The 23,714-nt window shown below is 47.3% G+C and overlaps 1 protein-coding gene across 8 annotated transcripts in view; it reads left to right on the plus strand.

Annotated features, from left to right (window-relative positions):
* CACNA1B (calcium voltage-gated channel subunit alpha1 B) overlaps positions 1–23,714 on the plus strand; it is a 452,780-nt gene that overhangs the window by 165,963 nt on the left and 263,103 nt on the right. The window lies entirely within an intron of this gene.

Raw genomic sequence — 23,714 nt, forward strand, 5'->3', positions numbered from 1 at the left:
CTTTGTAGAATAGTGATAGAAATGTAGCCGTGTTAGTCTTGGGTAGTTGAAGCAAAATGCAGGACAATGTAGCACTTTAAAGACTAACAAGATGGTTTATTAGATGATGAGCTTTCGTGGGCCAGACCCACTTCCTCAGATCAAGGAAGTGGGTCTGGCCCACGAAAGCTCATCATCTAATAAACCATCTTGTTAGTCTTTAAAGTGCTACATTGTCCTGCATTGTGCTTTGTAGGACGTTTCTTGATGCCTTATAATCCTGGATGGGTCCCACAAATCATCATCGCACTCCAAAGAGATGGTATTTTGAGGCAGCAGGCCTCATGTGTGCATACCAAGGTAGTGACTTGCGATCCCATACGACAGTGCCATGCCAAAATGTCATCAGGTTATGTTGAAATGCACCGATGCAATTTCACACCAATGGATTTGTCCCATAGTGGGAACCCCAAGTGTGAAGTCCATCCTCGCTATTTCTTATAGAATGTATTTAATCAGGTGCAATCAGTGATTCCTTAACAGTTTTCACTTATATCTAAGGGCTTTCCCTACAGTCGAGGTTCACACGGAGTGCTGGGAATGTGTAAAGGATCATAGCTAGATGCTGGTCCCAAATGTCATGCTGAGTTGGGTTATTCTTGGGTTAACTTTACACACAGTAATCAGCCACTTCCTTATCTGCTATATCTCCATGAGCTCTGGCAGAGCTGCACCCAGGATGAGGTTGGTCTTTTGGTTCTGACTTTTCATTGGCTTGCACTTTATTTAGTCATTTACACCGGTGTGAGGTGGGTGTACACTACAGTAGTGGTTTTCACACTTTTTTTCTCATGACCCAGTTGAAGAAAATTGTTGATACCCACCACCCAATGTACAGTGGGCTCTGAAGGTCTGAGGCTGAGGATGAGAGCTTCAGCGTTGGTGGGCGGGGAGCGCAGGGCGGGGTGCGGGATGCGGGGCAGGAGGGTCTTACCTCGAGTGGCTCCCAGGCAGTGATGCAGCAGAGGGGGCCAAGGCAGCTTCCTGCCTCTCTGGGCACCACAGACAATGCTGTGCCCAGAGGCAGCCAGCAACAGGTTCCAGCCAATGGGAGTGCAGCCTAGTGCTCAGGGCAGGGGCAGTGTGGGGAGCCTTGTGCATGCCCCCCACACACCTAGGAGACGGACCGTCTGCTTCTGGGACACCACACAGTCTGTGGTGTCAAGACAGGCAGGTAGCTGCCATAGCCCCCCACTGACCACCATGACCCAGCACCGGGTTGCGACCCGTCGTTTGAAAACCACCGCCCTCGAGTTCAGATCTGGGAATACTTTCCAGCTGTTTTTCAGTCCTGTTGTGCAGTGAAAACAACAGCCCTAGAGGCAAGGGAGCAGCGAATGCTCACTGTCGAACGCTCTCCCTAAGCTAGGGGCAGACGTTTTGGCTAGAAATCGGGGGGTTGTGTGATAATAGCCAATGCAGTAGCACGCCTCAGGGCGGGGAGGCATTCATAGGAGCCTTGAGTAGTACTGTCAAGCGGGAGGCCAAAAGCTCTTTGGGTATGTCTACACTAGCCCTCTAGTTTGAACTAGAGTGGCTAATGTAAGCATTCGAACTTGCAAATGAAGCCCGGGATTTAAATATCCCGGGCTTCATTTGCATGTTCCCGGGCGGGCGCCATTTTTAAATCCCCTTAGTTCGAACTGACTGCCCGCGGCTATACGCAGCAGTCAGAAGTTAATCCGAACTAAGGACTTAGTTCGGATTAACTGTTACTCCTCCTGCAAGGAGGTGTAACAGTTAATCCAAACTAAGGATTTAGTTCGGATTAACTTCTGACTGCCGCATGTAGCCGCGGGCAGTCAGTTCGAAGTAAGGGGATTTAAAAATGGCGCCCACCCGGGAACATGCAAATGAAGCCCGGGATATTTAAATCCCGGGCTTCATCTGCAAGTTCGAATGCTTACATTAGCCACTCTAGTTCGAACTAGGGGGCTAGTGTAGACATACCCTTTGCCTTATAACCACTCCTGAAGTCTGCAGCCCCCTTCATTACCAGGGGCTGGGTGCTTTCATGCTTACCGTGGAAAGGAGTTTACGCATAAGGGAAAGAGTCAGCCCTTGCACTTGTGGGCATTATTGGCATGGGCACTGCCAATGACCTACGAGAACTCTAGTGATGCCCATCATGGGCGATGGGACCCCTTCCCTTCCGTCCTTCCCTCTGGATAGTTCTATGAGCACATGGCTAGCAGCAAACAGCAAGGCAAAACCTGCTTCATTTGAAGCCAACACCTCTCACTTGTTCCCTTCTCTCTTCATTGCACAATTCTTCCATTTCCCAACAAGCACCGACCTGGTTAGACTGGCCGCAGAAGCCAGCAGCCGAGAGATGGTGGAAAGGCCTCACTTCTCAGCTGTGCTTCTCCCCTCCACTCTGCCTATTTCATTACCCAGCCAGTCCCCGTAGACTCATTCACTGACCCTTCGCAATCAGCAGCCATGCAAAAACCCCATTAGATTCCTGGTTTTTCCTGATGGATCAATAAATGGCATATTAGATCATCTTCTTCCAGCCTGCCTGTTGTCTAGCCTGCATGGAGCAGAGCTGGCTGTGTGTGTGGGGGAGAATTGATTCGAGGGCTTTGAAGTTATTACAGTACCATTTTTCAACATCCATTAACCTAATTGGAAATCAATCCATTGATCTGGGGCAGCGAGGGTTGGCTGCATAAGTATGATTTGGATGCTGTAGAGCTTGCCTGTGGAGCAAAAAGCCTCAGCTGCTTATCCCTGGCAAAGCCTTGACTGTCGGGTTGATTTCCCTGCTCCTCCAAGTGGAAGGCCCTGTGGATCACCTGTGTGCAGGAGCGTGCTAGAGGGGAGATTTATAAGCCTTCGGCTAATTAAGGTATGATTCCCTGTAGACTAGAGAAGGCTCCTACAGGCTAATTGAAGCCTGTAGTTAATTGGGGCTCTGTCAAGAACCTAATAACCTCCCCCACCACACACACACACTCAGGCAGACTCTGTGGTGTGAGAAAGGAGCGAGGACTGGAGTTTGGAGGTGTGGCTGAGATTTGATAGACCAGAGAACTGGAAGAAGGCAGTCCTTGCCTCAGTGGAGCAGGGAAGCTCCCCCAGCATCCAGGACTGAGGGTAACCCTACTCAGAGGGGGAAGAGGGCAAGAAGGCCACAGCGGTTGAGAGGGCTGTGCTTCAGACCCAGATCCCTTCCCTGCTCCCCTCTCTCTCCCTTCAGGGCACGAGCAGAGCACACATTGTGGTAAGAAGAGGGTCTGAAACTTAGCCCTTGTATCACAGGCCTGGTATGAGGCCTAAGGGGTGGACAGAAGTAATGGTCAAAACTTGCTAATATAAAGCAAAGCCCGGTTGTGAGCCCGAGGCAGGCCCTGCTCCCAGCATCTGGCAAGAACAGGTCCAATCCTGCAGAAACACAAATACCTAAGAGGTAATAGGCACAAGCTATGCAAACACTCCCCATAGGCAGCAGGAACATGCTGACCCGGCCGCAGGGGAAGAGGATGACAGGAATGTTTTGACCCAGCCAACTTGAATAAGTGAATGCGTGGTACCCAGACACATCAGGAGTGATGCGTAACTTCTTTCTGTCTGTGTAGAAGGATGTATCCCGGAAGGTCTGTCTTTGGCCACCACGGGGCAGTGTGCCGTGTCCCAGCAGTGACCGAGCTGCGTACATTGCAACGGGCAAGCGTGTGTTAGTGTTCCCGTAAAAACCTGACCAAGTGCCTTCATCCCGTATCTGGTTTTTGTAGCCAGGGGGAGGTTCACTTGCGGTCTGGCTCTCCAGCTATCTGTGCAGTATCAGGGGGCACGCTGAAGAAACACACACACGCAGCCAAACCTCTATTATCGTCTAACAGAACACCACCCAGGTAACAACTGCCCCCACACAACACCAAGAGTGGGGCAGAGGGCAGGACCCTGACCTGCGTCAACAAGGGGAAGTGCAGGATCCACCTCAGGAACACCGGGTATTTGCCGCACCTAGGACAATGTTTCTTAGGCTGTGAGGCTGCCATTCCTGGGGGAGCAGGAACGCAACCATGGGCCATTTGACAGTGGAGGGTTGTTTTCTTTTCCAGCCATTCGATCCATGAGCTTCCTGTTACCAAGGGATCGCACACCCCAAGGTTCTTAAGTGTGTGTGTAACTTTAAGCATCTGCTTATCACCATGGTATCCAATACCCCTTTGACTTCAACAGGAATGCTCACGCGTCATAGTGTGTGTGTGACAAAGTACCATTGAGAATCTTGGCCAAAGCGTCACGAAGTCGTCAGGATTCAATGATAGCAGAGTTAAGTAGAGAGTAGCCAGATCTATCTATTGCCCTATTACCTGTCCCTCTGCCAGCTGCATCACCTCTATCCTTCTCGTGTTCCACTCCTGTAATTTACTAGTTACCTGTGTAGCAGCAGATTAAAGGGTGGTAGTGGATAAGGCAAAACAGAAGGGAAGATCTGTCCCATGCAGTCTGGTTTGTTGATTTGTAATCGCTTAGTTTTTGTCTCAGTTTCCCCAGTGCTACACCACGTGTCATTTAGACACACGTAACGGCAACATATCAGATGTGCAGTGATGCAGCTACCAGACTGCACTACAGAGAGCACCCAGCCCATCAAACCCAGCTGCTCCAGCCGACCCAGCTGTGTACCAGCTACTCTGTAGACTTTGCTGCCTGCGCTGGCTGAGACTAGAGTGTGGAAGGGAGCCAGAAAGACACTGCAATGTCTATCCGTAGCTCTGCAAGTACATTACGAAGGGCAGGGGCAAGGGCCGTGATCCTCACGAGACAGAGGAGGGGAAATGAAGTACAGAGCAGGAAAATGAGTTGTCCAAGATGAGTTAATAGCAGAGCCACGTTCATGCTGACTCATCGCCCTGGGCTCAGTCCATTAGCTGACAGCTAGCTCTGGGGCAGAGCCCAGACTCAGGCATCGTCTCTGGGCTGTCGGCCCCTTATTGTGAGTCTAACATGGAAAATAGGAGTGGCCCGGACATTCCCTCTGGTTCGTTAATGAGGAGCACGTTCAGGGCGCAGGTCCATCATCTCTGCGGCACTTAGAGAAGCAGAGTAAGATGGTTCTTCCCTTGCAGAACCTAATCTCCCCCCCCTCCCCCTTTTCCCTTCCCGTGGATCTAGTCAAGGGCTCAGTTGTTTGTGAAGGTGTTTGCTTTGCTCTTGGCGCACTCTGCCAGGGAGGTGAAGGTTTCAGGACTGGGGCAGGCGAGGGTGGATTAGGACTTTAAAAGGGTGGAGCATGTCCTGGTAGGAGACCCACCCTTTGGTCTGTTCTGTCCCCACATGAACTTGCCGGTCCCCAGATGCAGATCTGTCATCTTGGCCACATTGTGGGTCTGCTTTTATACGCAAGGAGCTGTGCAACCCTGAGGTGAGCTTCCAGGGAGGTAGAAAGGAAGACAGAGCTGAGACATCTGCCGCCAGCCGCCTAGGAGCTAGTGAAATGGCCATCTCCCTGACCCCAGCATTGCTGTCCAGATTCCCCAGCCTTTGAGTGGACACTCTCCCGCTCCGGCGAGAATTTGCTTTAACTTCGGCTGGGCAGGTTGTTTGCGTTCCCCCTCACTTTCTGCTGTTAAAACGGGCAGTCATGGGGCAGGGTTTGTCCTAGGCACTGACGGTGTATTACGCTGCTGGGTAGTGTGGGGCCCAAGGCCGTTATGGGGAAATTGAGGTTGCTTGGAAGGTTATTAGCTTCCTCCTGAAAAATGAGGTGATTGATTGTTTGATGGCTTTGGATCAATAGCACTCAGTTGTTGTTCATATTTCTCTGCTACAGCTATTGCTATTGCTGTGCTCTGCCGTGGGGCAGTGGAAAAAAGGTTGTTTTTCCCCCCATGCAAATCATTGTTAGGGTCACTCAGACGAGCCTCTCTCTCTCATCCTAGCTACTTAGCCAGTCCCTCATTAACTTCACCGGGGAATTGGAGCGGTTTACCCCCAACACAGCTTTGGGATGGTTGAAATAACTGACAAGCATTGGTTCTGTGGGACCCAATCCCTAGAGAGCAAGTTTAGGCTTGCCACTAAACCCAGCATTCTGGCCTGTTTGGGTCCTGGGTGGTGATTCAGGTCCCGTCTCCACTTGCAGGAAGATCGATGGCTGCGGTGGTCAATCTTCTGGCGTTCGATTTAGCGGGTCTAGTAAAGATCTGCTAAATCAAACACGGCGAGCACCCCCATTGGCGCTGGTACTCATACTCCTCTCGAGGGGTAAGGGAAGTTGATTGGAGCATTTCTCCCTTCGACCTCCCACTGTGAGGACGGCACCAAAGCTCAGTTTAAGGCACATTGATTCCAACTACATTTTTAATGTAGCTGGAGTTGCGTACTTTAAGCCAACCTTGCTCAGTAGTGCAGACCTGGAGACAACCATTGGAAAGATGAGCCTGAGGTCCAGCTCTGAGATTTGGACTTGAAATTCCCTGATGCTTGTGGGGTTTTGGATCTGATGTTCTGATTTGTCCTGTTCTGCAGACAGACAACCTGCAGGGACCTGATCCAGGCAAAGGAGGGTGCATTGAGTCTGGTTTGCCAGTTGGGCTCAGCTCTTTCACAAAGGGCCTTTGTAGAAGCAACAATCTTCTAAGAACTACTTGTTTCTAAAAGATTGTGCTGACCACACATCTGATATGGACATGATCTTCCCAAAGATTATTAGTGAGTTACACAGAAAGCAGAGGGAAAGGTTTTGTGATAAATAAGACTGACTTGGAACCCCTTAAATCCTTTGGCATTTCCCGCTCCATGAGATGGAGGAGTTACAAAGGCCGGGAGATGGATCTCAGGTTTTCATGGTCTGTAAAATTTCTTTTTCCTTTTGCCTCACTCACCTGCCATTGATGCTTTTATGGGAGTGTCCCTTTAATTGGAGTCAATGGAAGCTTTCTAGCAAGACTTTGTATGGAAAGTGATTTATGCTTGAGGCAAAGAGATTAAAGCATCAATCAGGTAAAATGCTTTAAGAATAAGCTGGGAGAAGATCATTTCTGAAACAGTAGCACAATAACAGCAGAGTAATCGCTCCAAACAAGCTGGGTGCAGGACCAGCTGTGTCCTGCACCCAGCCAGAAAGCTGGTGTGTTTTTAAAGAGCGACACATGATTTAGAAAAAGTCCCTTTGTCTTGTGTGCCGATAAAGGGAGCCATCTTTTCTCCCACAGAGAGCGGAGAGAAAATTCTCTCCTCCTGAGAAAAGCCCAGGGCCCCAGCATTATCGGAGAACACAACTAAAGCACAGACTCAGCCCAGCTAGGCTGCTATGTTTGAAATGTGTTGCAAGACTAATGTGCTGTAACCATTTCCTCCACCATGGCAGAACATGAGTTCCCAACATAGGCTCACGATCCAGCTTCCATTGCCACAGCCCGCTGCCTTTTCTTTATGGTTCATTGAGATGAAGGACCTGAAACTTTTCTCCATTGTCACATGGGGTCACATTACGTAGAAGGTTGAGAAAAATTGTGGGAAGATAATAGAGTACAGATGGGACCCCAGAGACTCCTCAGTAATACACAGCCAGATGTGGAAAGCGTTACTCATTCAGAGGGGCACCTTATTGTGTGAGTAGCTTGCTGAAATACAAAATAGCATCGTTCCTTGGAATCAGGAAGCCATAACCTCTCTGTGTGCAGCGCAGACACGACCGTATCTCCCAGTGGACTGCTGCCTGCCATTCTGGGCACCTCAGTACTAGAGATGCACCATTAAATAGGAGGGAACTTGGCGAACAACAATGAAGAGGCTGGAGGGACTGAAGATTAAAAGAACTTAATGTGTACAGCGTGGCTAAATGACTGCTAAAGAGGATTAAGATAACCGCCTAGAAGTGTTTATAATAATTTACATGGCTCCTTTCTTCCTAAAGTGCTTTACAAATGATATACGGTACACACCATTCAGCGCCACTGGAATACGGCCTCCTTTGGCTTGGGGAGTGGAAACCCACCAGCCAACAGTGAGGGATGAGGAATTTTGGACAAGGACATCAGGGTAAAACTGGGATCTCTATGTGCAAGGACTTGTACAAAAGCAAACCTCGGGAGGGGGTGGAATCTCCATCTCTAGAGGTTTTTAAGTCCCGGCTTGACAAAGCCCTGGCTGGGATGAGTGAGTTGGGGTTGGTCCTGTTTTTGGACAGTGGGTTGGACTCGATGACTCCGGGGGTCATAAGAACATAAGAACGGCCAAAGGTCCACCTAGCCCAGTATCCTGTCTGCCGACAGTGGCCAGCGTCAAGTGCCCCAGAGGGGGTGGACCAAAGACAATGATCAAGCAATTTGTCTCATGCCATCCATCTCCAGCCTCTGACAAATAGAGGCCAGGGACACCATTTCTATCCCCCTGGCTAATAGCCTTTTATGGACCTAACCTCCATGAAATTATCTAGCTTCTCTTTAAACTCTGTTTAAGGGTCTCTTCCAGCCCTAGGATTCTAGGATTCTATCATTCTATGAAATCGAAAAAAGTGGTTCCAGCCCAAAAAGTGTACAGCGTAAGAATGAAACGGTACAGTGGGGATACAGCAGGGCAGATGGGGAGATCCTGAGGAGACAGTGACAAGGAGTCCTGTAGCACCTGGGAGTACGTCTAGACTACAGGCTTTTGTCGACAGATACTGCCGACAAAGAGCATCTAGACTACATCCAGTTCTGTCAACAAAGCAAGCCTCTTTGTCAACACGACAGTGTCGACGCAAAGGACAGTGTAGATTCAATAACACCGTTGACAGAACTCTGTCGACAAAAGGCGTTATTCCTCGCAGAATGAGGTTTACCACCGTTGCAAAACTGCTGAGTTTTGTGGACGTTATGTCAACAGAATTCAGTGGCAGTGTAGACGCAGGTATAGTTTTGTCGACAAAAGTCCACTTCTGTCGACAAAACCCTGTAGTCTAGACACACCCTTACAGACTAAGATGCATTGGAGCATAAGCTTTCGTGGGCAAAGACCCACTTCGTCAGATGTATGTAGTGGAAATATCCAGAGGCAGGTATACATATGCAGGCCAGAATCAGGCTAGAGATAACGAGGTTAATTCAATCAGGGAGGATGAGGCCCACTTCTAGCAGCTGATCTGGAGGTGTGAATACCAAGAGAGGAGAAGCTGCTTTTGTAGTTAGCTAGCCATTTACAGTCTTTGTTTAATCCTGACGAGGCCATCCTTTTCAAGGTCTCTTCTATGGAAATTGAGTTGTATGGGATTTACATTTGATCCTGTGGATTGAGGTTTTCATTTCTATTGAAGCCTCTTATGGAAAAGCAGTGTAGTTTGCTGCGGAATAACTGACTTTGGGCAAACATTTTTCACTCTGTCTTGATCTCTGTAAAATTGGGATCGTAATGGGCTACCGGCCCTGTAAGGCCAAAGGGAGTAGTCTAATAAGCCAGGTACTCTATTCTTTGTATCTCGGGAAGGAAGTGAAGCAGTCATTGAGAGAGAGAAAGTTGGTCCTGGGTTATTGTTTATCTGGTGGAGAAAATGTAAGGGGAAAAACTAAGGACCTGGGATCAAAAGCCTCGTAGGTGTCAAGGTAAAGTTCCCTTCTCTCTCAGCTGGTCCAGGCAAGTGCTTGGGGTTATTAGACCCATCTGAGGAGGGTTATGGTGGTTTCCAGATGACTGACTGCGAGAATCTCAAACGGATACTCCCAGCCCAGTTAGGAGGATGAAGTGAGCCAGAGAGGCTTTAATATTTCTTGTGACTGATACATCTGATTCTCCTGTTTAATACCAGTGGCCGATGGATATTTCATATCTGTAAGCTATTAGGACTAAACGGATATCATAAAATCCTAGGCTAATGCCCTAACAACTGGACCATCCTTAATCATAGAATCATAAAATCCTAGGGCTGAAGAGACCTCAAGAGTCATCGAGTCCAGTCCCCTGCCCAAAGCAGAACCAACCCCAACTAAATCAACCCAGTCAGGGCTTTGTCAAGCCGAGACTTAAACACCTCTAAGGATGGAGATTCCACCACCTCCCTAGGTAACCCATCCCAGTGCTTCACCACCCTCCTAGTGAAAGAGTTTTTCCTATTATCCAACCTAGACCTCCCCCACTGTAATGTGAGACCATTGCTCGTTGTTCTGCCACCACTGAATCAGCATCTCTCCATCCTCTTTGGAACCTCCCTTCAGGAAGTTGAAGGCTACTATCAAATCCCCCCTCACTCTTCTCTTCTGCAGACTAAATAAGCCCAAATCCCTCGGCATCTCCTTATAAGTCATGTGCTCCAGCCCCTAATCATTTTGGTTGCCTTCTGCTGGACCCTCTCTGTGCTATGATAATATGTGCTTTGCAGTTGAAAAAAAATCAGAATTGAATCGTAATTTGATCCTAATCTGAACCCAACCTTTAGTGGGCTTGAGAACGGCTTTTGATTAACTTGGTCCTATTTTCATTTCCGCTTGCATCTCGGAATTTCCTGGTTCCTGTCAGAAACAGAAGTGGAAGGATCAAAACACAATGAGAACATTTGTTTTCACTCTATAGCCAGCTCAAAGAAAGCGGAAGTTCCCAGAATTTGGGAACAGAATTTGTGCTCATGAGACTTTCGTCATGGTTATGTTTCAATAGCTCATATGAGCATTGGATACCTCTTTCTGCTGAACCTAAAAGACAGTTTATTTGAGGTTTGCCCATCAGTAATGTGAACAGAGAGTTCCAGAGTCTGGGGGTGTTACTGGAATGTCTCAGGAAGCGTTTGAACTAAGGATGTTAAGGACTAGTCAACTATCAGATAAGCAAATGCTTATCGGATACTCAGTCGACAAGTTGACTAGTCAATTTCCTACCCTCTGTCAGGTAGGGCTGGAAGAGGCAAGTCCGAGGCCAGTCTAGATGGTACTTCAGCTCTCCCTTTGGGGTTTAAATTGCTTTTGCTGGCATTTTGCACAGGGATGGTTTTTACTCTGAGGTTATCTACCTATTCCTGTACCTACCTATTCCTTCAGAATAAGCCAGCCAACCCCACGGAATTCCAAGGGAGTGGCTTTGAAATTCATTTTCTCCTAACGCACCCTCCATACCGCCATCTAATGTCAATTAGACGTGATTTTAACTGCCGGCACAAATTCATAAATGTTAGACACCAGCGTTGGCCTGAATAAATGAGGGTTCATTTGCACTTGATATTTATGTGTGCCTGAAGCTAGCTGTCTGCAGCATTCCTGGCTGACGGGATTTATGGTGGGTTTGCTATCGCTCACTCGTGTGTGTGTGTGTGTGTGCGTGTGCGTGCCAGCTCTCGTTGTGCTCAATGAACATGCTGAGGAATAAAAACTGTTTAGCCAGCAAAACATGGGCAGCCAAAGGGGGAAAAAATTCACTTGTCAAAAATGTGGCTTTTAATGAAGCCACAAAGGAGGAGGAAAAAAGACAAGTAAAAGTTTTATTTTTTCACCATGGCACCATGCCAAGTTTTTTTTTTTTAAAAGCTGCATTTTCTGTCCTGCCCACTGGGTAGAATTTTGCGCCATTTGAAAGTGGGGTGCCATGAACACAGATGGCAGAGGACACCAGCACCTGCAAAATGGATGGTGCAGCCAAAAGTTTGCAAATCCCTTCCACTGACTCTAGCTGTATGTCTTTGTTGTAGAATCACAGAACTCTAGAGCTGGAAGGGACCTTGAGGGGTCATCGGGTCCAGTCCCCTGCCCTCACAGCAGGACCGAGCAGATCATCCCTGACAGCTGTCTGTCTAACCTGCTCCTATAAAATCTCCTATGATGGAGATTCCACAACCTCCCTAGGCAATTTATTCCAGAGCTTCCTCACCCTGACAGTTAAGAAGTTTTTCCTAAGTTTTTCTAACCTAAACCTCCCTTGCTTCGGTCAAAGCCCATTGCCTCTTGTCCATCCCTCAGAGGTCAAGGAGAATAATTTTTCTCCCTCCTCCTTTTTCATCAGACGGCAGTGTATCCTTTATTGGGATGCTGTGGATTCCTTCTTGGGTGGTTGCTGTGGTGGGAGTAACTACAAGAGGATGCCTGCCCACCTACACGGGGTGTGTCTATATTGAAATCAGAAGTGTCACTGCAGCTCAGGCGGACATACCCACTCGGTTTGGTTTGACCTAGCCAGCACTACTAGCAGGAGCAGTGAAGATGCGCGGGCATAGGACTTGTACTGCCTACACTGCCACCTCTTCATTGATATTGTTAGTCATGCTAGCTAGACGACAGCTCTCGTGGGAGTGCCTGCTTGCACTGCAGTCTCCAGGCAAACCTCACTGAAGGCTGGTGACCTCATGGTGAAGCCAGTTACAGGAAACATGGAGTAGGAGGAGGGCAGGTAAAATGTCAAGCGAGGAGGAGCTAAGAACCGGGCCATCGCTGACCATGCTAAGGCAAGGATTCTGAGCAGCTTCCAGTTCCAAAGCACCCCCAACCTGGGCCTGGACGCTAAAAGCAAAGTAAGTAAACGAGTAATCAGTCGTATTGGCCTTTCATCTGTTGTCTGGGGGACGGGGTCTTCAGGGCCTTGATTGTTCATCCTCAGTCATCGTCACTGAGGTAGCTCTGATTAGCTCAATGTTCTGAATGCTGAGAGAGGTGACAAGGAACAGAGCAGCAGAAAACCCGGGAGCTGCATTAAGGAGCCAGTGTGGCTTATTTAGTTTACACAGAGGCTTGGGGGGAAGGGGACAGCATACCAGAGCGCACTGTCTGTAATAGGGGAGCCCATCTGCTGCACAAATGGGCCACATTAATACTCAGTAACAGAGAGGTAGCCGTGTTAGTCTGATCTTGGTAAAACAAAAAAAGCAGTCGTGTAGCACTTTAAAGACTAACAAGATACTCCTCACCTAATAAACATGACTGCTTTTTTTATTAATACTCAGGGTAACTGACAGCCATGCTGTGCCCCTGGACAAGGTGTGTGGGAAGACTGGCTCCATGCTCCCAGAAGAGCAGCCCGTGTGAAATTTGGCTCAGAGCAGAGGGTCGGCACAAGGCGTAGGCGCCGTTAACATCCCATTTGAATCATCTTTTGAGGATCTGAATGGAACTTTTAGTGAAACACAGAGCTGGCTTTTTGCACAAGTGTGAGTTTCACCTGGTGCGCCACAGAAGTTTTGTGTCAGTCGGGAATCTTGTTATATCTGAAAATTTTGGCTTTGTATTTATTAATTTAGCTGTTTGCTACTCTTTATTAAAAAGCACCTATCCAGCACTCTGGGCACCCTTCGCAGAGTTTTAAAAATACACATATTAATATACAAACTCACCAGTTACTCCAATATCAAATCAAATAACCCAGTGAATAGAGCTAGGCAAATAATGGATTTTTCAGTTCACTGGCAATAACAAAACAATGAAGGAAAAAATAAAATAATTTCAGATAGGTCTGAAATTGAAGCTTTTTAAAATGTTCAGCTAATTTGAAAAGTTGAAAAAATTATCATTTTAATTTTAAATTAATATTTAGTCCTGAAGCAAAATGTTGTAAATTAAAATGTTTTTTAACTGAAAAATCAAAACATTGCATTTAGAAAATATCAAAATCAAAACGTTTAAAGTTTTTCAGGTTTTATTTGGCTGAGACAATTTGGTAAAATCAGTATGAATTCTCGAAACACCTCAGTGTCACGAAATCTGGGCGTGGGAGTGTTGCTCAAAAAAAGTTTTGATTACAATATTTTGCCCATTTCTACCAACAGCATTGATGTAACAAAAATTAATTAGACTCTCCATACAATCCTGTTCCACATAACTGCTACACTGCCCGGTCCATCTCCCATTATTATAGACCAAGTGGAGGAGTGACCAGCAGCTCAGAAGCAAAATAAAATTATTTAATCTTTTGAGTGCGCGTCACTCTGCTTTAGTTTGCAACAACAAAAATCATTAATCAAGTAAAACAAGGCAGAAGCGCCTTTTTCTCAGGGTGGATTTACTTGCCAACATGTCTTCATAGAAAATGTGAAAAACCTTTTAAATTATGATCAATGCTTTGGTATGGAAATCCTTGTACATCCACTTCATCCAAAGGAGAGGTTCTGCATGCAGCAGGCTCTTTTGTTGTTTTTGTTCAGGACATGTGATAAGAATAGAAAATGATTAACAAAATATAAGGAAGGGAATAAAACAATGGGCTTTGCTTTGTGTGGGTGTGAGGCTGCCCAGCTGTTGGCCACGGCTGAAGTCTTTTTTTCAGTTTGTGTACAGGCAATCTCCCCAGCCCACTGCTGAACTTCTCTGAGAGCTTTGAGTAAGGTCATCAGCATTTGGTCCTTTATTTACCACAGTTTTATCTCTCTGCTCAGTGCTAGACACTTTAGACCAGTGATGGGCAACCCACAACCCATGAGCTGCATACGGCCCATCGGGGTCTATGTGCGGCCCATGAGACATTTTGTTTACTGTTGCTCACGAGCAGTGTGGTCAGGTTCTGCTGGCTTCTATCTGTGTCGTTTTTTCCTACTGATATTCCTAAAGTTACGTGTACATAAAGCCAGGGTGCGGGAAGCGAGGTGGGTGCCGATCACACACAACAGTATCTGTGAGAGCCGTGTGCTCCTTCTGCATCCAATCCCAGCGCTGCTACGGGTCAGTCCGCGCAGCCTGCGAATTCTAAGCACGCAAGCCCAGTTGACAAAACTACCCTAAGCCCATCTTGGTCACTAGCCTAGCATCACCGCTCTAGACTTGTGGATTGATTTAAATCAAAGTGATTGAAATAACGGACTTTAATCTTCATTTGAAATCCACAAGCAGAAAACCTGGATTTTTAAATATTTGATTTGAATGGTTTTGCATTTGTGCCTTTTATTTAGTTGCTTTAAAATAGGGCTGATTGGCACTGGCTAGTCATTACAGCACATTTATTTGAAACTAAATATAGCCTTTACGCTAAATGTGGTACTTCTATTGGCAAACAAGAAGGATACACTACATCTGCACATATTTATTTAAGCCCGTGATTCTAACTCTTTCCAGACGACTGTACCCCTTTCAGGAGTATGATTTGTCTTGAATGTCACCTCACTTAAAATGACTTGCGTACAAAATCAGGCATAAAAATGCACATCACAGCACACTGTTACTGAAAAACTGCTTCTATTCTCATTTTTGCCATATAATTATAAAATAAATGAATTGAATATAAATATTATACTTGCATTTCAATGTATTAGTGTGTAGAGCAGTATAAATAAGTCATTGTATGACATTTTAGTTTGCACTGATTCCGCTAGTGTTTTTTATGTAGCCTGTTGTAAAACTGGGCAAATATCAGAATTAATTGATGTACCCCCAGAAGACCTCTGTGTACTCCTGGGGTACATGTACCTCTGGTTGAGAACCACCAATTTAAGCAATCTTCTTTTGAGTGTGTCACAAGTCAGTATCTAGATTATTCAGTCTAACTGCTGCATCACCAAGGGTGTGGCAGTCCCCCCTCCAGTCTTCTAATTATGCACTCCTAATTGTATCACTTGCCTCTCAGTTGTGCTATGAGGATTAGGCTAAATTAGCGGTCTCCAACCTTTTTAAGCATGAGGTAACTTTTTGAATTTAAATACAATCCAGGATCCACCTCAAACCTAAACACCCTTGCCCCACCTCCTTCCTGCCCCTTCACCGAGGCCTCCCCCCTTGCTCCCCTACCCTCACTCACTTTTATCAGACTGGGGCCAGAGGTCTGGGCTGCCTGTGGGGGAGGGGGATGTGGACTCTGATCTTGGGCTAAAGGATTTGGCAGGTGGGAAGGGTTCTGAGCTGAGCCTGGGGCAGGGAATTGAGGTGGGGATTCAGGGTGCTGGCTCTAGGAGGGAGTTTGGGCGCAGGGGGACTCAGGACTAAGGCAGGGGTTTGGGGTGTAGGACGGGTTCAGGACTGGGGCCGGGGTTTGGAATGCTGGCTCCAGCTGGGCACCACTTACTACAGGTGGCTTCTGGGTGGTGGTGCAGGGGACTAAGGCAGGGTTACCACTACTGTGGCCCTGCACCACTCCCAAAAGCAGCCAGCAAACTCTTTCCATCCCTGCTCCCCCCCCCCACTCTGTGGAGATGGGGTGCAGGGTGGGGGGAGGGGCACCATGACATAAGCAACACCTCCTCTTCTTCCTGTGCCCTGCATAGCAAGCAGGAGGCTCCCAGGGCTGGAGGGGGGCAGCTCCAAGGCAGAGGGCAGGAGCAACACAGCAGTGTTTAGAAGGGCAGATGAAGTTCCGGCACTTGACAGCCTCCTGGCCAAAACTGCAGGATCACCTGTCGAAGGCTCCAAGATCGACCAGTAGATCCTGATCGACTGGTTGGTGACCACTGGGCTAAGTGAAATTCAGCATGCTGGCTGGCAGCCACTCCAGCTGTTCCTATCAGCGGCCTGCGAAGCCTGGGACAGGATCCGTCTCTCATTTTGCAAACTGGCAGGGGTGAGTTAGGGCCAAGGAAGTTTGTCAGCGGGCCTCTCTCTCTACCCCAAAGGTACTGTCACTTAGCAGCTCTTGGCTCTGATATGCCTTTGTTCCTTGGAGACTGGCCCTGAACCAGTGGCACTAGACATGAATGGCCCTCACAAAAGACAGGTTTGAAAGCAGCCGTGGCAAGTTCACTGATGAGATTTAAGCAGTTACATTGCTTAAGTAGCTTTTATTCCGATTTTTTTTTACAATTGTTATTGTGATAGAAAATGGTGAATAATGCCCTTTGTTACCCGATGATTAATTTTTTACTTGTGGTTTGTGTCGAGCTTTATTGGGATGGGATTTTGAATCTAATTAAAAATGCACAAAATCCCAGCAATTTTACAAGCTGTTCTTTAATTAGTTAACAGTTTTAGCTAAAACTGCCTTGTGCAGGAGACATAGGAAAAAAATCAGTGAACGACTAAAAATTATGAAAACATATTTTGCATTTCAAACTGTTTTAATAGACAAAGAAAGGTATTTTCTGCAGTTCTTAAACTGAATGGATTGGTTTTGGTCACTGTGTCCTTCTAGTTTTTAGAACTAGTAGTTTTCACTCTCACATTTAGTTTTTATTCATAGATTGGTGGAGGAAAACAAATTTTTCTGTTTTTCAGTGTCTTATCCATTTTAAACTTTGAATGAATCATTGAATGGGACAAGCTAAATTAATTGAAATGAAGAAGCAATACACTCTGCACCTATGGAGAGACAACTGTGGTCAAAATGGGGTTTAGCATATTAACCTACCCTGGTTCTAGGTGCTTAACCAGTGATTTCTCCAGTTCCATGTTTTGACATTCTTTAAAACGTTGGCAGTAAACACATAAGCCTTTTTATTTACTTGAAATTATTTTAATGGCTTAGAGTAAGTTTAAACCTTAAGGTAGGTTATGATTTGAAATACATTTATTTTTAAAAATAAATCTGTATTTAATTACAAACAATTTATATTAAAAAAAATCTGATTAAAAACCCCCAATATTTTTCAACCCTGGAAATACCTGAGACACACAGACAACTGTTGGTAAGGAAAGCTAATCAAGTGTATATAATACATATATAGAAGATTGTTCAATCCACTCCCGGGCTTCTAATTTGTCTGAGGTCATACTCCACTTCCTGTTATTTGGATGATTGCTGTTAAACATTCAGAAGCCCTTTGAAATCCCGCCCTTGCTTCCTAGCATCACAAAGTTCACCTGCTTATCGAATCTTCTCTGTCAGTTTAAATGGGAGAAATCCCCTCTGAAGTCAAAGGGTGAAATCCTGCCATATTGAAGTCAACGGTAAAATACTATTTTGCTTCAATCTGCCTAGGATTTAACTCACAACTTTAAAAGTTAACTGAAGTTTTTATCATCTCATCCAAAAGTGCAGATTCATTTTTACTTTAGGGCAAAAGTTCAGGCTGGGGCTTATTTTACCTTTTGTCATATACCCCAGGTCAAAGGCCCAAAAGATTCAAAGCATCCTCTAATTTTGGATGGCCAATGTGAGACTTAGATGATCTTATATTTAGAGATGCTGGGGCTCCCACCTCTGGCTGAAATAAAACATTGCTTTCCATTCCAAAGTTCATGGTTCCTCATCTTGAACTAATTGAATAAATTGAAAGACATAATAATAATAGATTTGGATTTTGCCTAAGGCTGAAACTGTCTTGAGAATGGTATATTTAGCTCCTCCAATCTGTCTGATACATATCACTGATCATACACCAGTATATACTTGGCTGGAAGCACAAACTGTCAAAGGCCTAATGCCGAGATGAAAATTAATCTTGTGCAAACCACCACTCCAAAAAAAATTACGATATAACAAATTATAGCGCCTCAGCCAAGCACTTGAGCACATGCCCTAGGTTAAGCAAATGTCGGAGTGTTTTGCTGAATCTTCAGGGTTTTATTTAGTTTACTCCTTACCACGCGTTCAGCAGAAGCTTGTAACAAATGACGGGGTGAGCCTCCTCGCAGGTTTTATGAGAGGCACTTAAGAGACACAGAAAAGGAGTGACATTTATCATGCCCACCCAAAGAGACCTTTTAGCCGATCAATTGATCTTGGAAAAGAACCTAAAAATCTCTCCAAACAGCAACTTAATCATCGGTGTTTGCCAAGAAATAAAAGCTGGAGCTGAAGAAATTCACTTGCAGCTTGACAACACGATCCCATTTAGGGTACGAACAGCTCTTTCATATGTTCAACAATTGGTTTCCTGCATAAGGAAATAAAGCCAGCTGCAAGCTTTCAACAATACGCCATCCTGCTGATGCCTCGGCTGTTCCGTCTGTGGTTATAGTGGAAGAAAATAACAGGACACTTATTAACAATAAAAAGCAAGACAATGCACATTGGAATGGTCTGCCAGAAACTTTTATTCATCCTCAGGAGTTCCTAATGCAAACAAATAAATAGGGCTTGATTCTCCATTAGGGATGTGAAGGACTAGTCGACTATCCGATAAGCAAATGCTTATCGGATAGTCAACAGGATAGTTGGCTAGTTGCTCCCCACCTCAGCTGCCTCAGATAGAGGCAGCGGGGGAGAGAGGGTAGAATAGGGGGTACTTATAAGTGGCAGTGCCACTTGAAGCCTGGGGCTAGACCCCAGGCTCCACATGGAGCTGCCGCTTTGAAACGTCACGTGCAGCCCAGGGCCAGCTGGGGTGTCCCCAGGCTCCACACAGAATTTCAAAGCAGCAGCGCCACATGAAGCCCAGGACCAGCTGTGGACTCCCCTGCTGACCTCGGGTTCTGGGCAGCGCTGCTGCTTTGAAACGCCTCGGGGAGCCCAGCGTCAGGCTCCTCGCGGAGTTTCAAAGTGGCAGCACCACACAAAGCTTGGGGTCAGCGGGGGTGTCCCCAGCTAATCCCGGGCTCCACACGGTGCTTTTGCCTTTGAAATGTAGCAACAGCCCTGTCGGCTATTCGATTAGTCAATTAGTCAATACTTGACATCCTTTCTCTCCACACAAAGCCAGGTGGCTGTGTTCTGGCCGGAAGCACCCAGAGCAGAATTCCCCTTTGCGCAGGCAAGCCCATGTTGCAAAAAACAAGTCATCCTGTGGCACCTTAGATGGTGGCATCTTAGATGAGCTGCCTCGTGCTGTGTGTTACCTGCCTCTCTGGTGTCAGGGGAGCGTCAGGCTGAGGTCAGAAAAAGGAAAGGCACAGGGGAGCAGAATTCCACTAGACCCTCCGCCCCCCCTCCCCGAGAAACATTGTGAGCCTCCTGGCAGCTCTAAGTGGAATCCAAGTTCCAAGTGGCCAAGTGGAATCCAAGTTCTGCAACCAGCTCCCTGGAACCTCCTCTCTGGGCCCAAGCAGATCTCAGGACTGGTGGAGATTTCAGCCCTTAATAGATTTTTTGGGACAATCTAACGTTCAGCAGAGGAAATTCAAAGTGCTATAAGAGGCCTTAGAAGTGGCAAATCTCTGGGGTTGGATGGTTTTAGCAGCAAGTTCTCTAAATCTTTTGAGAGTTTCTAATGCCTTACATATGTCAAATGCTCTGTCACTCCATTGCACAGGGAAAATTGCCCAGCTCCTGTTTGGAAGTCAGCATTGCTACTCCTGAAAAAAGAGACTGTCGAATCATTCTGACCAATATTACTAATGAATCTAGATAATATCATACTGGCAAAGAGCCTCCGGGCTTGTCCACAAGCAGATTTTATACCAATTTCACCGCAGTGGTCTAGCAACTGATATAGTTAAAGTGACAGTCTCCTTATGTAGAGGCAGTGAAACCACTGTGAAGGTGTTTATATTGATATAGCTTATTCCCATAGATTCACGTAGATACAGTAAACACTGGTATTACTGTATCGACATAAGGAGCTTGTACTGATTTAAATATATCTGTTTCTAGACTGGTTTAGTTAACTGGTACAAAACTGGAGTGTAGACTTGCCTTACCAATTTGGACAACCCTGCAGAGTCACACTAGGTACGTCTACACAGCAGCGCTATTTCGGAATAACTGACCTTATTTCAAAATAACAAAGCTCATCTTCACAGCAACCACTATTTCAAAGTACTGTAATGTTGAGATGGAGGGCTTCTTACTCCAACTCCTGCGGTGTAAACATGCCCACTGAGTCCAAGGGATACCACAAACTGCCATAATATGCTGTGAAAACTAATCCTCATTTCTGCTATTAAGCAAACATAAAATCAGCCCCTTTCTAGTATTCGAGGCAGAGAAGGTTGCTTAGTAACTTTTAACATTGCTAGAGAAGCAGAATTTTAAGCACTGATTTATAGACAACATCAGACTGTTCTGCAGTTCTCTGTGTGCCTTCTTTCATTTGAAGGGTGCCCCGTTAGTGCATTTCTCTTTACCAGATGATAGACCAGGCACTGTTTTTCATTTTGTTCATTTTTTGTCACCTCTCCTATTTGCTGTCTCCACTGAACCACTTCCAGTAGCTCTCAGATGCTCCAGAGTTTCAGGACACGGCAATTCATGATAAAGAACATAAAAATGCTCTCTTCACAGATGGCTTATCTCAGTGTATCTTAGCCTGCTGCCAGAATTTTCATTGCTTTCTTGGCTTAGCATTTGCAGCCCCCTCCTTCCCAATTTCCAATCAGATTTGAAATGTTGACGGCAATTTTCATTTCAGTTTGGAAATTTTAGACCAGTTCTACAGCATGTTGAAAAACTGGATTCATTTTTCTTAACTTTTTTCCCCCATTTATCTAATTTTTAAACATTTTGTTGAAATTTTTAAATTTGGGAAATGTTGAGTAGCTGTGCTCAAGGGCAGACTGGCCCGGCGGGATACCGGGATTTTCCTGGTGGGCCATTGTTCGGTGGGCTGTTGTGTCCGCACGCCGTTGCCCCTCACTCCGAGCAGCTCCGCATCCACGCAGAGCCAAACCCGCTGCCTGCGCCGTGTGCCGGACATGACGATGGGGTGGGGCTTGAGGGGCATGCAGGGGTGACGTCATGGGGAGGGCTGTTCTCAACCCATTTCCCGGGCCTATTTTGGTTGCCAGTACGCTCCTGGCTGTGCTAGCAGGTTTCCCCCTCGGGCAGGAGAAAAGGTTAGCTTTAAAAGAAGGGAATTAGTCTCAAAGGATCCAGGTCTTGCTGAGAATCCCTTCCCTCCCACAGAAGACATTTCCAGTGTCCGCACCAGGGATGTCACTGGTATACGTGTAGTTTTCGGCCTGCATCTCAGAAAGGTTGTATGTGCATAAAAGGAGGAGGGGGCTGACTTGTGGAACATCACTGAAGAGCCATTTAAGGCAGCCGGTTTTCTCCCCAGCTTTTCGCCCCATGCTGGGTGAGACCAATGGTCCATTGCAGGATGAAACATCACATGCTGAGCATTTCTGGGATGCACCATTGGCTACAAGGAATAACTCAGCGCCTTGGCAGTGCGCCCAATGAGCCACTGTGGGGTTGTGGGCTGCTCTCAGATCAATAAGAGCTGCACCAATTTGCTTCAGGACTCAAGTGCACTTTGTCTGTCTTGAGCCAAAGTATCCAGTCCTGGGTGCAGCATTGCCTCCTGCGGCCGGCCTGACTGTTAGGCAGCTGAGGCACCACAATCGCAGTGGTCAGCCTCTGAGTCTCTCCATCGCCTCGTAGGTAACACACGTCTGAGAAATTGCTCAGTCGCTCTGTGGGACTGTCAGCGGTTGCCCTGGTTTGGGAACCTCCGCTCTGCCCCAGACTCTAGGGACGCTGCAGGGTTCCGAAATGGAAGCAGCCAGCTCCTAGTGATGGGTCCGAAGGGAGAGGCAAGGTCAGGAGGGATGAGATCCAGGCCAGGGCTCTCGTGAGGCTGCAGCTGATGCGTAGCCAGGTTGAACGCTCCTCCGCCGAAGAACACACGCTCGCCTGCTGCTGAACACTGCCTGGAAGTCTCTCTCTGCAGCACGGGCAGGAAAATGCGGCACTTTGTGCTGCATAAGCGATAAGCCTCCTGTTCGCTTTGGAACAAAGTAGTGGAGTAGCCAAAAGAGCACAGGGGGTGGGCAATGATGGGGGCTGGGCAGGGGGCAGAAGGGACTGGGCTGCCTTCCCTCCAACGGGCCTGGGCAGCGGGGAAATGGACACAGGAGGTGACCCCACCCTTCTCCCCTGCCTCCCAGATCCCTGCTCGGAATCCTGCACCTCCCACCCACTGCCCTGATTCCTGTACCCCCCCCCCCCCCGCCCTGACTCCAGCCCCTCACCTCAAACCTCTGTCCTGACTTCTGCACACTCACTCCCTGCCCTGAGCCCACCCACGCACCAAACCCTGCACCCCAAGCCCTCCCTCCCTGTCCTTGCTCCAGCCCCCTCCATTCCAAGCCTCCCACCCCCCTGCCTGCAACCCTACACCACACCCTCTGCCCTGAATCCCCCACCCCTGCCTTGACACCAGTCCCACCCACTCCCAAACCATGCCTTGACTCTTGCAACTCATCCTCTACCCTGAGCCCCACACACCCAACCCCTTGCCCTGTGCCCTCCACCCACTGCCCTGACACCCCATTCCTAAGCCCTCCACACACCTCCCAACCCTTTGGCCTGACTCCTCCACCCCACCCTTTGCCGTGAGCCCCCCAACCTTTGCCCTGCCTCCTGCACTCCCCCCCACCTTGATCCCCATCATTTAAAGCATACACATTTTCTTTTTAATTTCCAACAAATAAACAATGACTGCCGTTAAGGACCCGAGCAACGCCGGGTACATCTGCTAGCTTCGTAGCGTGGTTTTGGGCATCGATCCACCCTCACATACGTTCCAAGTTGGCAACTATCTGGCGCTTTGCTCAACATTCTGGGAATCGCCCCATAGGCTGGACTCTCTGTCGCTGCCTTAGCAATAAGAGCCCGTCTGCTCTGGCATGTGCGCGGGGGTGGGGTGGGAGGAATGCTTATCCTAAGTTATACCAACAGCGCTCTCATTACCGGCTGAACCAGCCTGAGCCCACTCAAGCCACCGGCCTGCATCAGCATGACTGGAAGAAGATACTAAAAACTAGGGCATGTGTATGTACGTCACCCCTCTTCATCCAGTACTAGCGGCCCATTTTGACACCAGTGTTGCTCCTCTGCTGAGTGGCAGAACGTGCCTGGGGCTTTGTAGGTCAGCTCCCAGGTGTAGGAGAAGTCGGTGACGTTGAGTCTGGGTATATTCTAAGCGGAGCTTGCTTTTCTTATGCTCTATAGACCCATCCAGGCCACATAGCTTGCAGGGCAACCCCTCCTTTCAAGAAGCTGGAGTATTGCATCCAGTTCCGGGGTCCCCG

Source organism: Pelodiscus sinensis, chromosome 22, assembly GCF_049634645.1.
Source record: "Pelodiscus sinensis isolate JC-2024 chromosome 22, ASM4963464v1, whole genome shotgun sequence".
Lineage (NCBI taxonomy): Eukaryota > Metazoa > Chordata > Testudines > Trionychidae > Pelodiscus > Pelodiscus sinensis.